The sequence below is a fragment of the Heterodontus francisci genome, chromosome 40, assembly GCF_036365525.1.
Source record: "Heterodontus francisci isolate sHetFra1 chromosome 40, sHetFra1.hap1, whole genome shotgun sequence".
Lineage (NCBI taxonomy): Eukaryota > Metazoa > Chordata > Chondrichthyes > Heterodontiformes > Heterodontidae > Heterodontus > Heterodontus francisci.
This window is the reverse complement of record NC_090410.1, coordinates 25,883,842-25,900,956: the sequence shown is the minus strand read 5'-3', so window position 1 is coordinate 25,900,956 and position 17,115 is coordinate 25,883,842.

Here is a 17,115-nt window from a genome sequence, read left to right as displayed (position 1 = left end):
GCTGGTTCGTTTCCCCCTACCCCGGGAGGGTTTTCTCTTTCCCAAATTTGCAGGGGTCTTCTACGAGGACTTTCATTTCCTTTTTAAACACTCTTACCTCTCCTGACGTTAATGGTGCACTAACAAATCCAATTTCATTATTTCCTATTGGTACCTCTCTCAAGGGCATCATTGTCTTAGGAGACTCTGTCTCTATCGTCGCCGTTATCGTCGGGTTTAGGGGTGGTCCTTCTTGCTGTCCTTAGATCATATTTGGGTCTTTTTCTCCTTGGTTTTTGACTCTAAATCCCAATACTCCAACATCCATCCCAATGGACTTTCTGGAGGGATGTTGCCGGCAGACTTTCCTTGTCTCCCATCGTCTTCCTTTTTAGACGATTTATTTCCCATGGTTAACTGAAGGGTCTTGTACCCTACGGTATTCACCTCCTAGCTGAAGGGTCTTATACCGTACGGTATTCACCTCCTAACTGAAGGGTCTTATACCCTACGGTACTCACCTCCTAGCTGAAGGGTCTTATACTGCCCCACAGTATTCACCTCCTAACTGAAGGGTCTTGTACCCTATGGTATTCACCTCCTAGCTGAAGGGTCTTATACCTTACGGTATTCACCTCCTAACTGAAGGGTCTTATACCCTACGGTACTCACCTCCTAGCTGAAGGGTCTTATACTGCCCCACAGTATTCACCTCCTAACTGAAGGGTCTTGTACCCTATGGTATTCACCTCCTAGCTGAAGGGTCTTATACCTTACGGTATTCACCTCCTGGCTGAAGGGTCTTATACCTTACGGTATTCACCTCCTAACTGAAGGGTCTTATACCCTACGGTACTCACCTCCTAGCTGAAGGGTCTTATACTGCCCCACAGTATTCACCTCCTAACTGAAGGGTCTTGTACCCTACGGTACTCACCTCCTAGCTGAAGGGTCTTATACTGCAGTACTTAGAAGGACTTATCCAACAGTTAACCAGTATTCACCTCCTTGCTGAAGGGTCTTATACTGCAGGACTGTAAAATTCACTCCTCAAGGACTTTTGGTACTTAGAAGGTCTTATCCTACAGTTAACCATAAGTCACCAAGATAATACTTAAAAGTCGTTTTTCTTACCTTGGTCCGTGCACGGAGTTGCCTGGCTTCACATGTGTACCTGCCGCACTAAATACTCGTTCAGAGTGACTTCCCTAGGATCATTTTCAGTCGATTACTCGGGTCCGCTACCAACGAGAGAAACGAGACCGTTTTTAAATTAACGGGACGTGTCTTCTCGTCTGTCGTCGGCCGCGGTCCCGGCAATGATGAAGAGATCCCGGACGAGCCCCCAATTGTGAGAAACGTAGCCCACTTGATAATAATTTACACCAAGTCAAACTCTGAAGAAGTAAGTTTATTTAACGTTCTTGCAAGATCGGGTGTCCTACAAGCAGGCACACCGATCAACATATTCAGTTCATGTTTATACAATACAAATCCATTTGTCCACGCCTTTATTTTACATTATTGGTTATAACGTATTATGACACTAACCTATCCTATGGTTGCTACAGTCTCCTCCTCTGTTTACTTCTCCCCCTACTCTAACTTTCTAGCCCCTAACTCTTGTTTTTGTTTTACCTTATTTGGCTCTCCATTATGTGTTTTAACTTGCAGCTGTCAGCCTTTATCTTAGTGGGGCAGTTTCTTATTCACTACATCCTTTGTTCTAACTCTTGCTGTTTCTCTGTTATCTGCCTAAGCACAATTTTTAAGTGATGTACTGTCCCAAGGTCTGTAATTACATACCCTTATCAACTCTCTTTGTCAGTGATGTACTGTCTTAAGGTCTCCACTTACAGACCCTTATCAGTTCTCTTTTTCAGTGATTTCATTATGTTGTGCACAAATGACTTCTTGGTAACTTTCCACAAGCTGTAGAAACAACATTTCAGTATTTCTTATTCTCACATTACCCTGTAAGTTTCTGGACAACTAGGGGATAATGTTTGACAGTACCACCCTTTTCCTTTGTGGGCATCTGTCTGCACTGTGCCTGTCGTCTCTCGCTTTTGAATGCTTCCCACTGGTTTGCCACTGATTTTCCTTCAAATATCTGTATCCAGTCCACTTTCACCAGATCACCTCAGCTCCATAAAATTTGCCTTCCCCAATTTAAAACTTTTACTCCTGTTCTATCTTTGTCCTTTTCCATGATTATGTTAAAACTAACTGTATAATGGTCTAGTTTGATCTGAGAGTAGGTTAAAGGTTCGGCACAACATCGTGGGCCGAAGGGCCTGTACTGTGCTGTACTGTTCTATGTTCTATGTTCTATAATGGTCACTACCTCCAAAATGGTCACCCACTGTTACTTCATCCACTTGCCCAGCTTCATTTCTGAAGACTAAATCTGGAATTGTACTCCCTCTAGTTGGGCTTGTTGCGTGCTGGCTGAAAAAGCTCTCTTGAATGCAGTTCAAGAATTTCGTCCCCTCTGTGCCCTTCACACTCTTTGTACCTCGGTTGATATTCGGGTAGTTGAAATCCCCAACTATTATTGGCCTACTTGTTTTTGCAGTCAGAAATTTGCTTACATATTTGTTCTTCTATCTCCCTCTCACTATTTGGGGGCCGATAGTATACTCATAGTAGTGTGGCTGCTGCTTTTTTAATTTCTGAGCTCAACCCATATGACCTCATTTGATGATTCATTTAGTATATCATCCCTCCTCACACACTAATCATAGAAAAGGACCAATCACCTTACGACTTTCCTGTGATGTCACTGTTCACTTTCTTTTCAAACACAGGTACACCTGAGCTCCTGTCTGCTGCTTTCTCGGGAGGTAAGTGCTGTAGGCCGCGATCCTTGGGCTTTGTTTAACTGCTCTCTGCTCCGTGTTCCTCCCGCAGGTCTGCTCCTGTCTGCTGCTCTCCCGGAAGGTAAGTGCTGTAGGCCGCGATCCTCGGGCTTTATTTAACTGCTCTCCGGTCTGTGTTCCTCTTGCAGGTCCGCTGCTGTCCGCTGCTCTCCTGGGAGGTAAGTGCTGTAGGCTGCGATCCTCGGGCTTTATTTAACTGTTCCCTGCTCCAGGTTCCTTCCGCAGGTGTGGCATCAAGGCACCCAGTAACATTGAAGTCAATGGGAATCAGGGGAAAAGCTCTCCATGGGCTGGAGTTATACCGAGCACAAAGGAAGATGGTTGTGGTTGTGGGAGGCAAATCTTCTCAGCCCCAGGATGTTGCTGCAGGAGTTCCTCAGGGCAGTGTCCTAAGCCCAACCATCTTCAGCTGCTTTGACAATGACCTTCCCTCCATCAGAAGGTGAAAAGTGGGAATGTTTGCTGATGATTGCACTGTGTTCAGTCTCCTTGGCAACTTCTCAGATACTGAAGCAGTCCATGCCTGCAGGTAGCGAGTCTTGGACAACATCCAGGTTGATAAGTGACAAATAACATTCGGAACACACAAATACCAGGAAATGACCATCTCCAACAAGAGAGGATTTAACTATCTCCCTTAACATTCAACAGCATTACAATCTCTGAATCCTCAACCATCAGCATCCTGGGGGTTACCATTGATCAGAAATTGAACTGGACCAGCCCTAGAAATACAGTAGCTTCAAGAGCAGTTCAGAGGCTGGGAATCCTGCGGTGAGTAACTCACCTCCTGACTCCCCAAAGCCTGTCAACTGTCTACTCGGCTCAAGTCAAGAGTGTGATGGAATACTCTCCACTCGCCTGGATGAGTGCAGCTCCAACAACACTCAAGAAGTTTGACACCACCCAGGATAAAGCAGCCTGTTTGAGCACACCAGCACCAGCAAGTTCCCCTCTGGGTCACACATCTTCCTGACATGGAACTGTATCACAGTCCCTTCACTGGCAATGGGTCAAAATCTTGGAACTCCATTGCTAACAGCACTGTGAGTGTACTGACACCATACAGACTGCAGTGGTTCAAGAAGGCTGCTCACCACCAGCTTTTCAAGGATAATTAGGGATGGACAATAAATGCTGGCCTTGCCAGTGATGCCCATGGCCCATGGATGAATATTTTACTGTCGATTTATTTACAGCTTTTTTCACTTAGAGTCCTCTGGTTCTCCCTCCTCTTTTCCTGTTGTCCCTTGGTTTAAATTACACAGCAGCTCCATCCCCCTCTGCACCTAATTCCCACTCTCAACAAATCCACATTTAAAGACTTCACTCTTTTCACAATTCACTCTGTTTCGCAGTCTCTCTGACCTTGAGCCCTTTCGGTTCACTCTCGTTCAGAATTTAATTGTTTCACTTTATTGTTCCAAATGTAGAAGTTTATCTTTAATAATCATTTCTTTTTCACTGGAATTCTATTTTCATTAAATTCAAACTCTGAACAAACTGAACTTTAATAAAAATTACCAAGTTTACTTACTTGTTCTTCATTGGCTTGTTCTGTTCAACTCAGTTCAATAAAATCTGTTTGAACAGTTTACTTTATCCTGACAATATCTCGAACTCGTCCTTTCTTCATAGGATTTCTATTCAGATGGTTTTTGAATATTTTGTTGAAGGATTACGTTTTGTAAATTTTTCCCGAGTTCTCCTCACAATCAGACAGAAAGTTTAACTGTTGTGTTTTCAAGCAACAACATCTTTGTTTGAAAAGCCATTGTGACAGGATTTTGGGTTTTAATCCAGTCACAAATCTGTTTGTGATGCCTTGTGGTTCCTGCTGTCATGTGACCTGCCAGGGGATGACCTCACTGCTGATGATGACCTCATAATTGGCCCAGTCCTGTCGCTGTGGGTTGATGTTCAAATTCCTTCAAAATTATTTTTTAAAAAACAATCAAAATAAGTCAATACATAGAAGTTAGATTTTACAAATCTGTACTCTGGAAATTTAATAAACTGACACAAAATTTTCTTACCAGCAAAGTTGAAGCCCATGGAATAAAAGGGATTGTGGGAGCATGGATAGAAAGTTGGCTGTGTGACAGGAAACAGAGAGTAATGATGAACGGTTGTTTTTTTGGACTGGAGGAAGGGATACAGTGGAGTTCCCTGTGGAAATGTGAGTTCACACTGCCTCTGAATTTCAAATGTCTTGGTTTGTTTGTGGGATCAGCAGACTATGGGCTGAGTTTTACCAGCTCGCCGTCAATCTCAGCAACGAGCTTTAAAAATGGGCAGACCGCCCGTCATGGAGCCGCTGTGATATTGAGTGTGGCGGCTCATTATCATATACACGATGCGCATGCCCCCCTCCCACCTGCAAATGACGTGGAGGGGGTGGGATTCCCAGCACCGGGGTCGGCGTCAGGTCGGATGAGGAGCAGGTGCTGGGGCCCGATTTAAAGGGCAGGCAGCCCTGGTTACTTTCATCTGCTGATAAAATAACCTTGTAGCTGCAACTTAAATTATTTAGACTGTGCATTGACCAGTGGAGTTGAAGGACATGGCAGAGGGGCAATCCAGGGTGGCCCCATGGTTCAGCGATACCTCCCTGCTCACCCTCCTCCAGGTGTGTGGACAAGGCAGGAGGTCCTTTTCCCCAGTGATGATAAGAAGAGGCCCTCCCGCCTGACCAAGGCAGCCTGGCTGGAGGTGGCAGAGCAGGTTAGTAGCCATGGGGCCATCCGGCGTGACTGGGTGCAGTGTCACAAGAGGATGAGCGATCTGATTCGCTCAGCAAAAGTAAGTGGCACTTTGTTTCATGAACCTTCACTGAACCTGGGTGTCCCCACACAGAGTAGCACATGTGTGCCACTGCCATGCCAAAGACAGGGAGGTTGGGCAGGGAGAAATGATATGACATCAATGGATGAATGTCTGAAAGTACTGACCCTTGTTTGCTGCTCAGAGCATGGCCATCAGGCTCACTCAGTAGTGCAGACCGAGCCTTCCCCACCTTTGGGCCCAGTACCATTCTTGTGACATTTGTCATGTTGTTGATGTGCCATGCTTAATATCTGCCTCCTTGCTCCATCAGACAAAGAAGGCTCACAATGCTCAGGAGGCACATAGGTCTGATGGAGGAGTGTCAGATGTCCGACTGCTGACACAGGCTGAGGAGGAGGCCCCGGAAATTGCATCTATCCATGTGGACAGTTCAGTCAGTTACACTGAGCTCGTGTTCTGGGAGAACAGACAGCTGTTTGATATACACAATGATCACTGTGAAAATCTTACTGTTTGAGACAATGCTGTCGTAATCATTACATGCGCACCATTAAGACCGACAGTGTGCTCTTCACATTGTATCTTGCAGGTCAATGTTTCGAATTGATCCCACCAGTCCAGGACTCCTCCCGCACCTCAGAGGAAGCGACATCCTCCGAGGAAGCAGTGTCCCAGGACACTCCAGCACCTTCCACCAGCACAGATACACTCACGTCAATGGGAATCCGATCAGCCTTAGAGTCTGGGTCACAAGCTGGTGAGAGCACTGCACAGGTGCCTGAGCAACTGACTGAGGCTGAGACAGCCGAGACCACTGACAGTTGGAGGGCTGTGGGTGGCCAGGGCCCATGCTGAGCCCCAGGCTACTGATGACCCTCTGGTGTCAACAGCACATGGCATCCTGGAGCTGCAGCAGCAGTCCTGGCAACATCTGGTCAAGCTGCCACAGGCCATGCGCAGCCTTGACCGGACAAGGGTGGGGGGAGTCTATCCAGGCCATGACAGCTGCCATGTCCCAGGCTTTCGAGCTCATGGCTTCATCTTCGGAGATAACGTAAGCCCTCCAGGTGAGGCAGATTCCATTAATATGCACTAACCTGCAATCCCTCGCCGAGGGCATCAGATCCTCAAATCAGTGGTTAGGCGAGAGAGGGACCAAGGGCATGGAGACTGTTACTGCCCTTCGTCCACCCCAGGAGAGCAGACGGGTTCAAACGAGCCCTGAGATGGAGGAGGGGAGCCTGCGTGCCATATCTGGGGTCTTCCCTCAAGGTGATTCCAATGTGGACACCGGTCCCTCCTCCCCTCTGCTGGTGAATCAAACTCCAACAGCCACGACATCTGAGGAGATTTTTGCATTGATGTAGGATTCCCCCAGCAGAGAAGCATAGAAAAATTACAGCACAGAAGGAGGCCATTCAGCCATCCAGGGCTCTCCAGGTCTCGTGTGAGCAGACGACGACCGCCAAAGTCATCCACAGCCAAAGGGCAATCAGATCAGCAGCCTTCCTCCAGTCAGGCAGCTGGCGTAGAGGTGACACCACAAAGGAGCACCCACAAGCATTTCAAATAAACACTGTGACACAAATGGGTTTGTATGGGTGACAGTACACTGTAAAAAGTTACATTTTCACTAACGTGTGTGTGTCATTTTTACTGTGTGAATGAAGTGTGCCAGCATGTACCGATCGTGTCTCCTCCCTTTACATCATTGGCCTTTCAGAACTGCCAATGTATGGAATAACATCATTGCCATGCCTGTATTACTCATGTACATCTCCACGGATGCAGTAACATGGACAATGGCTCAGTCTGCAGCTGCTAGTAATAGATTCATCGAGTCATAGAGTTATACAGCACAGGATCAGGCCCTTCGGTCCATCATGTCTGTGCCGGCCATCCAGCACCCAACTATTCTAATCCCATATTCCTGCACTTCGCCCGTAGATTTGTACGTTATGGCGTTTCAAGTGCTCATCTAAATACGTCTTAAATGTTGTGAGTAATGGTGGATTCAAAGATGTTGCTGATACAGACTGCTGCACAACAGGTGAATGAGGGTGCTGTGTGGCTTGCAGAGCACATGGTGATTTCTATAGCATGGAGAACCTTTGATAAATAAGGCATTGCTGTGCATCCCTTGCTCACTGCTCGTCCTGCATGTGGTGTCTGGATGCTCTCTGTCCTCCCACGGACCTTTCTTGCTGTAAATCCTCTACATCCTCATTATCCAAGGAGGAGTCCTGCTCACGTCTCACCTCATCCTGCAAGGCCTCCCCCCTATTGAATGCTTGGTTGTGCAAAGCACAGCAAACAGCTACTATACGAGCTACCCTTTCTGGTTCATACTGTAGGGCACCACCCGATCTAGCCAGGCAGCAGAAGCACATTTTCAGCATGCTGATCACCTGCTCAATGGTGGCTCTTGTAGCGCCGTGGATGGAGTTGTATCTCTCCTCTGCATCACTGGTGGGGTTTCTCACTGGGGTCAGGAGCCATGTCTGCAAGGGGTATCCTTTGTCTCCAAGAAGCCACCCCTCGATGTGAGCCAGTTCAGTGAATAGCAATGGCAGCTGGGACTGGTGCAGGATGAAGGCTTCATGACAGCTGCCTGGAAAGTGGGCACAGATTTGCATGAAACATTTCCAGTGATCACATACCAGCTGCACATTGAGGGAGTGGAAGCCTTTTCAGTTTACGTATGCAGCTAGTCACCTGGCGGGAGCCTTGATGGCCACGTGGGTGCAGTCTATGACCCCTTGCACCTGTGGGAATCCCACTGGGCCTGGCTCTCAGGGTCCATCCTGATGCAGACATAGTTCCTGGCCCTCTGGTACAGGGCATCGGTGACTTCCCTGAGGCAGCAGTTCACTGCTGACTGTGTGACCCCATAAAGGTCTCCGGTGGGTCCCTGAAATAATGCAGAGGTGTAGAAGTTAAGAGCCGCTGTCACTTTGAGGGCCACAGGCTTAGGATGTCCCCCGAAGCCCATCAGTTGCAGGTCATCGTTGAGCAGGGCACAGAGATGTGTCACCGCCTCTCTTGACATCCGCAGTCAACTCTGACAATGGCGCTCAAACGTCTGCGGGTATGTCATGCGAGATCTGTAGATGCATGGCGTTCTGTCATGGCAAGCTATCCTTGGGGGCTGCTCACGACCAGGGGCTTCCATGTGGGCTGCACCGGCCTGTTGGTTTTGCCTGTGGTGCATATGGCTCCTCACGATAAGCAGATCAATGAATATAGGGTGAACCATCCCCATTTCCAAGTTTCAATTAAACTCCGTTCCTTCACTTCTTCAAAGGTACCCAACAGGGTAAAGAACGATGTTGGCTGGTACATCAAGTGCTTTCATGCATCAACTATGTGGTGTCGCATGGCATTGCCCGTCTTAGCTCTCACTAAGAATGTAACAGCATGACCACATTCAGATTGTAGCAGCTGCATTGATTGGCCCTCCAGCCAGTTAACCTTTAAACTCCTACCGTTTTTGCCACCATCCCCACACACAGCATTCCTGGAGTGACAGTGATCCTTCACTCACACCAACATTCAATGGCATAGAGTGACGCCCTTTACGGAGGGAGGGTATGCAGGAGCTCCCTTGATGCCTGCAGAGTTGTGCCCCTGTAATACCATTCCTCCTCCCACCTTCCTACACATCTGCAGAGTTATACCCCCAGTAATACCATCCTCCCTCCCACCTCCCGACACATTTGCAGAGTACTGCCCCCCAGTAATACCATCCTCCCTCCCACCTCCCTACACATCGGCAGAGTACTGCCCCCCAGCAATGCCATCCCCCTCCCACCTCCATACACACGCTTGCGGAGATGAGACCCGTCTCGCAACACTAACCTTCACAGGCTTCCAGCACGACAATTTCTGCCCCGCCGGCTTTTATCAATGGGGAACAGGAAGGCACATGAGAGATGCACGTTCAGCTGAGTATGTGAAATGTTTACAAAGAGGCAGCATGATGCATAATGTGGCAAGGTAAGTAACACTTTGCATATTGAAATTGGGCCCCCGTTGCCAAGTGGCAGGGGGGGGCTGCTGCCACGAGGCCTTGCCGCCACTGACAATATGAGCCCAGGCCTTCCCTGCGTCAGGGAGCATGGTGCGCCTCTCCTGGAGCTTTCATTCCTCCTGAACAGGGATGCTTTGCGAAGCAGACCGAAGGCAAGATTGAGGAGCTATAGGAATGGGAATGTCACTCATCCATGTCTTGAGGGTCTAGAAGATGATGTTTTGGGCACTGTAGTAATAATGTGATTGAAGATCTTAAGTGGATCATATAACCAAGGTAACTGAGTCATTGAGAGAGACTGCGATGAATATAAGTCTATCTTCTTGGCTTCATGTTATCTGAAGTCTGCAGTATAGTCTTTTTGTAATCCAGTGTTATTGTGCATGGAATGCAGTGAGCAAAGGATAGAATGGTCTAAGAGTTTTGAGTAAACCATTGTTTGATGTAGTCAGGCTGGAATCTGAGTTCCTATAGTGAATTGTGAACGTAATAATAATGAATCATATACTCATGTGAAATCATATTATATGATTTGACTGAGTATTTATATTGGATTGTGTTTCATAAGCTTGTTAAAGTCAAAGACCTGATTCGACGGTTATTACAACTGATGTTTGTGTTTAAAGTAAAAAAAATGAAAATTGAACAGGAAAGCAGTCCACCATTCAGTAGCGGTCAGTAATAGGTCCCTTGCTTTTCTCGATCTATATTAATGACCGAGACTTGAGTGAGGGGGCAAAATTTCAAAATTTGCAGATGAAATAAAACATTGAAGTATTGTGAATTGTGAGGAGGATAGTGATAGACTTCACCAGAACATAGACAGGCTGGTGAAATGAGCAGATAAGTGGCAGATGAAATTAAATGCAGAGAAGTGTGAAACAATACATATTGTTTGTAGGAATGAGGAAAGACAATATAAAATAAAGGATAAAAGTCTAAAAGGGGTGCAACAGCAAAGGGACCTGGGCGTATATGTGCACAAATCATTGAAGATGGCAAAGCATGTTAACAAATTGGTTAATAAAGCACAGGGCATCCTGGGCCTTATAAAAAGGGCTCAGTGTGCTAAACCAAGGAGATTATGGTGAACCTTTATAAAACACTAGTTTGGCCCCAATTGGAATATTGTGTCCAGTTCCAGGCACCACACTTTAGGAAGGAGATTACAGAAAAGATTTACAAGAATCATTCCAGGGATGAGGTGCTTCATTTACATGTATAGATCTGAGGAGCTGGGGCTGTTCTCCTTCGAGAAGAGAAGGTTGAGAGGAAATTTGAGAGAGGTATTCAAAATCATGAGGGGTGTGGACAGAGTAGGTGGGAATAAATTGTTCCTGTTGATGGAAATGTTGAGAATCAGAGGACACCAATTTATGGTGAATGGCAAAAAAACAACGGTGTTATGAGGAAAAATGTTTTTACGCAGTGCGCGGTTAGGATCTGGAGTGAACTGCCTGAGAGTGTTGTGGAGGCTGATTCAATCATGGCTTTCAAAAAGGCAATGAATAATCATCTGAAAAGAAAATATTAGCAGTACTACAGAGAAAAGAACAAGAGGGTGGGACAAACTGAGCTGCTTGTGCAGACAGCTGGCATGGACATGATGGGCCGAATGGTCTCCTTCTGTGCAGTAACCATTATATGATCTTGGAGACGGGTGCCTGACTTCAGAAAGACCAGTGAAATGAGTTGAGAATGAATGTCCTCGCCATCAAGGCACCATTTGACCGAGTGTGGCACCAAGGAGCTCCAGTAAAATTCAATTCTAATCAAGAGGAAAACCCTTGACTGGTTGGAGATATATCCAGCACAAAGTTTTGGTTGTTGGATGCCAATCATCTCGACCCCCAGGACATTGCTGCAGGTGCTCCTTAGGATAGTGTCTGAGACTCAACCACCTTCAGCTACTTCTTCAATGACCTTCCCATTCACAGCCACCACCTTGATCTTGTCATCTCACGTTACCTTGTTGGTCTGACCCTCTCACTCACAGATAAGATCAACTCTGATCATTTCATTATATCATCCTCCACCCACATCCCTCTTCCACACCCAACCCTACCTCCTTCTATAATCATGCCTGGGAAAAAAACTATCCCCAATTCACTCACAATTGCACTTTCAAAGTCCCAACTCTCCAGCCTTTCGCCATCTATTTGCCACAACATTTCAGCAGCTACTGATTTGTTCGACTACATCCTCACCTCCACCTTTGCTGCTTTGGTCCCCAATGAAAACATTGGGAGGGAGAGAGAAAACAGGGAATTACAGACCTGTTAACCTTACATCAGTTGTTGGGAAAATGCTTGTGTCTATTCTGAAGGATGTGATAAATGGACACTTGGATAATAATGATCTGATTGGGCAGAGTCAACATGGATTTATGAATGGGAAATCAGGTTTGATGAAACTGTTGGAATTTTTTGAGGATGTTACGAATAGAATTGATGAAGGGGAGTCAGTGGATGTGGTGTACTTGGATTTTCGAAAGGCTTTTGATGAAGACCCCCACACGAGGTTGGTTAGCAAAATTAAAGCACATGGGATAGGAGGTAATATACTTACATGGATTAAGGATTGGTGAACAGGCAGAAAGCAGAGAATAGGAATAAACGGGTCATTCTCGCATTGGCAGGCTGTGACCAGTTGGGTACCGCAGGGATCAGTGCTTGGGCCCCAGCTATTCACAATATATATCAATGATTTGGATGTGGGGACCAAATGATGTATTTACAAGTTTGCGGCTGACACAAAACTAGGTGGGAATGTGCGCTGTGAGGAAGATGCAAAGTGACTTCAAGGGGATTTGGACAGACTTAGTGAGTGGGCAAGAACATGGCAGATGGAATATCATGTGGAAAAATGTGAGGTTATCCACTTTGGTAAGAGGTGTGGATGTGAAGAGTATTTCTTAAATTGGAAGAGATTTCAAGTGTAGATGTACAAAGGGACCTGGGTGTCCTTGTCAATAAGTCACTGAAAGGTAACATGCAGGTGCAGCAAGCAATTAGGAAGGCTAATGGTATGGTAGCCTTTATTGCAAGAGGATTTGAGTACAGGAGGAGTGAAGTCTTGCTTCAATTGTATAGAAGCTTGGATCGACCACACTTGGAGTACTGTGTGCAGTTTTGGTCCCCTTACCATAGGAAGGATATCATTGCCAAAGAGGGAGTGCAACGAAGATTCACCAGACTTAGTCCCAGAATGGCGAGTCTGCCCTATGAAGAGAGATTGGAGAAACTGGACCTGTATTCTCTTGAGTTTCAAAGAATGAGAGGTGATCTAATTGAAACCTCCAAAATACTTAAATGGATAGGCAGGGAAATGCAGCTAAGATGTTTCTCCTGGTTGGGGAGTCTTAAACCAGGGGACACAATTTCAAAATAAGGGGAAGCCACTTAGGCCAGAGATGAGGAGAAATTTCTTTACTCAGAGGGTTGTGAATCTTTGGAATTCTCTACCGCAGAGGGCTGTGGAAGCTCAGTCATTGAGTATGTTTAAAGCAGAGACTGACAGATTTCTAAATACAAATGACATGGGGAATCTGGGGTTAGTGTGGGAAAAAGGCATTGAAGTGGATGATCAGCCATGATCATTTTGAATGATGGGGCAGACTCGATGGGCTGAATGGCCTACTTGTGCTCCTATGTTCCTATGTTCTCTCTCACCCTAGCCATTCCCCTGGGATGATCCTCATCTTCACGCTTTTCAGTCCAAGAGATGCAGACTTGAGAGGATATGGTGGACAACTGGTTTAACCATCCACCACTAGATCTGGCTGGACCACACAAAACACTATTGGGTCCTAGTCTCGTCTGCTAAAACTGCTCACTATTCCAGAATGATCCTGGGATGCAAATGTAACATCCAGCTTCTTTTCTTTACTGCACACAGTCTTCTTAAACCTTCTCCATTGTCCCCTTCACCCTCACCTCCAACAATAAGTGTGAACAACTCATGGACTTCTTTGTCAGTAAGAATGAAACCATCTGATCAGCTCCCTTCTGGTCCCCATGTCATTCGATATTGTTGATAATTCTCTCTCATCAGGTGTTTTCCCTCCTTTAAATCTGCCGTCATCACCCTCTCCTCAAAGAACAACCCTTGACCCCACTAGCTTTGCAAATCTCCCTTTCCTCTCCAAAGTCTTTACTGTGTTGACACCTCCCCAATCTGTGCCCAGCTTTCCCAGAGCTCCATGTTTGAATCCTTCCAATCAGATTCCGCCCCTGCCACAAGACCAAAACAATACTTGTCAAAGTCACAAATGACCTCCTATGTGACTGTGACAAATGTAAGCTATCCCTCCTCGCCCTCCTGTCTGTGGCTTTTGGTACAGTTGATACACCATCCTGCTCTAAAGCCTTTCCACTTTCGTCCAGCTGGGTGGGACTGCACTCACCTGGTTCCATTCTCATCCATATGATTGTAGCCAGAGATTCACTTGTAATGTCTTCTCTCTGCTCCAGCACTGTTACCTCTGGTGTCCCCCAAGGATCTCTCCGTGGGCCCCTCCTATATCCCGTCTACATGCTGCCGCTCAGCAACATCACATGAAAGCACAGCTTACATTTTCACATTTACTCTGACAACACCCTGCTTGACCTCACTACCACCATCTCGACTCCTCCACTGTTGTTAAATTATCAGACTATTTATCTGACATCCAGTACTGGGTGAGCAGAAATTGCCTTCAACTAAATATTGGAAAGATTGAAGCTATTGGTTTTGGTTCCTGCTCTCAACTCCGTTCCCTAGCTATCGACTCTGTACATCTCCCTGGCAGCAATCTGAAACTAACCAGTCTGATCACAAACCTGGTGTTATATTTGACCCTGAGATAACCTTCCTTCCACATATTTGCACCATCACTGAGACCGCCCATTTCCACCTCTGTAACATCATTCGACTTTGCTCCTGTCTCAGGTCATCTGTTGCTGAAAACCTCATTCATGCTTTTGTTACCTCTGGACTTGACGATTCCAACACACTCCTGGCTGGTCTTCACATTCTACGTAGAGCAAACTAGAGGTCATTGAAAACTCTGCTGCCCGTATCCTAACTCGCAATTAATCTCGCTCACCTATCACCCGTGTGCTCACTGACCTGCATTGGCACTCTCCAGTGATAGTTTCCCTTCGTATCTCCTCTGAGATAAATCTCCACTTCCTTTGGAAAATTAGCATTAGATCTGTTTCCTTCTTTCTCAGATACTGTAGTCCAGCTCACCTCAAATCACTGCATAAAATTTCTCCTCATATCCTCCCTGGATTGTTTTGTCAATTGTTCTGAACCTGTGTCATCTGTTATTGACCTCCTGCCAGTGGAAACAGTTTCTCCCTCTCGATTCTGTCAAAAATCCCTCATAATTTTGCGTGTTTCTGTTAAATCTACACTAACCATTCTCTGTTCTATGGAGAACCATCCCAGTTTCTCTCGTCTATCCACATAACTGAGGTCCCTGGTTAAAATTCAGGAATTCTGGTGGGGATCCCTGGAAATGTGAATTATTTGCACTCTGCCACTGGAATCGAGAGAATAAGTATAAGAAACACTTGAGAGTGAATTCTTACCAGGGGTTTTCTGGAACAGTTAGTAATTGTGGATGGTTTCCCAGGAATTGTGCCACCATCTCCAGTAAGTTATATATAATTATAAATATTTATTCCGTTACCAATGATTGCATCACCATTTATAGAGATTGGGCTCTTGGAATCTAATCACATGGGTCTCTGGATGGGAATCAATACCTGTGGGAAATCCTCAGGAATGTTTCTCTGTTTACAGCAGGTACATGTCCACATATGACTCAGGTCAGCGATCTTCCCAGGGGTAGGATTGGGCGATGACAGCCTTCCTGCCCAGAGGCCAATTGCAGCCTTCAAGTGGCCTATTAAGGGCCAATTCAGGGCTTCTTCCTGCCAGCACTGGGATCTTACCAGCAGTGGGGACGGGGTTGGGGGGAGCCTTCGCCGCACGGGGATGATGCCTTGTAAAACGAGGCGCCCTCCCTGAGGGTTTGGAGGCATCGGTCCCTTCTTTGTGGACAATTTGTAGCCCATGGAGAACCCTCACTGGGTACAGCTTTACTCCCCATGGACTCAACGATCATCGACCACCCTCCCCCCCTCACCAATTGTTGGGGCTTTCAGAAGGCCCTGGCGACCCCACCTTACCTATCTGTGTTCCAGAGTTCCAGCGCTGGACCTGGCTCTGAGTCCTCTGCAGTTCTGGCACTGGCCACCACTCCCGGTGGTGATGCTGATACTGCTGAGCCACCAGCCCTCTGATTAGCCGGCAGTTCTTGGAGGCAGGATTCCCGTCTCTTTGAAGACTTTAAAGGGAAGGGTATCTCGCCTCCTGAAACTTTGATTTAAAAGGATCGGAGTCTCGCTCCGGAGGGCATGAAAAGGCAGAGGTGGGGTTCCCCCGCATTTTCATTCTGACACTGGGAGCCCTGCCACCAGCACAAATTCCAGCCTCATGTATGTAGGAAGCATCTCCAGCTGCTTCAGTTCGAGCTCAGGACTCCGAGCTTGAGGGGCAGCTGAAATTACTGCAGAGAATCAGGGAACAGGAGAGTTTCCTGGATTGTACATTCCAGAAACTGGTCACCCCACGGGCAGTCAGAGTTCAGGATCGTAGGTGGGTGGTCATCTGGAATATTAGGAAGAGTCAGGAAGTGCAGGAGTCTTAGGGATGTGTGTTACTCACAAACCAGTACTCAGCTTTGGAGACTGCTGGGAGTGACAAGACCTTGAAGGAGTGCAGTCCAGACCATGGCACCAATAGAAAAGGGACTGTACAGGAGGGAGAAGCAAAGGGCAGAAATACACTTGTTATAGGTGATTCCATAGTCAGAGTAATATATGCTTGGAGGTGCACAGGAAGGCTAATATAGTTAATGAGTTCTTTGTATCAATGTTCACTCAGGAAGTTGAATCTGACAAAATATCGGGAGAACTGAACAGAGGAGAGGTAATGGATAGGGTAAAAATTGAGACAGGGGAGGTAATAAAAAGGCTGGCTATGCTTCGGGTAGATAAGTCACCTGGTCTGGATGGTCTGCATCCCAGGTTGCTAAAGGAAGTGGGGATGGAAATAGTGGAATAGCTTGTTATAATCTTCCAATCTTCCCTAGATATGGGGGATGTGCCAAGGGATTGGAGAGTGGCAAATATAACACCCTTATTCAAAAAAGACAGTGAGCACAGTCCTAGGAACTACAGTAATATAAAAGCAAAATACTGCGGCTGCTGGAAATCTGAAACAAAAACAAGAAATGCTGGATTCACTCAGCAGGTCTGGCAGCATCTGTGGAAAGAGAAGCAGAGTTAACATTTCGGGTCAGTGACCCGAAGAAGGGTCACTGACCCGAAACGTTAACTCTGCTTCTCTTTCCACAGATGCTGCCAGACCTGCTGAGTGAATCCA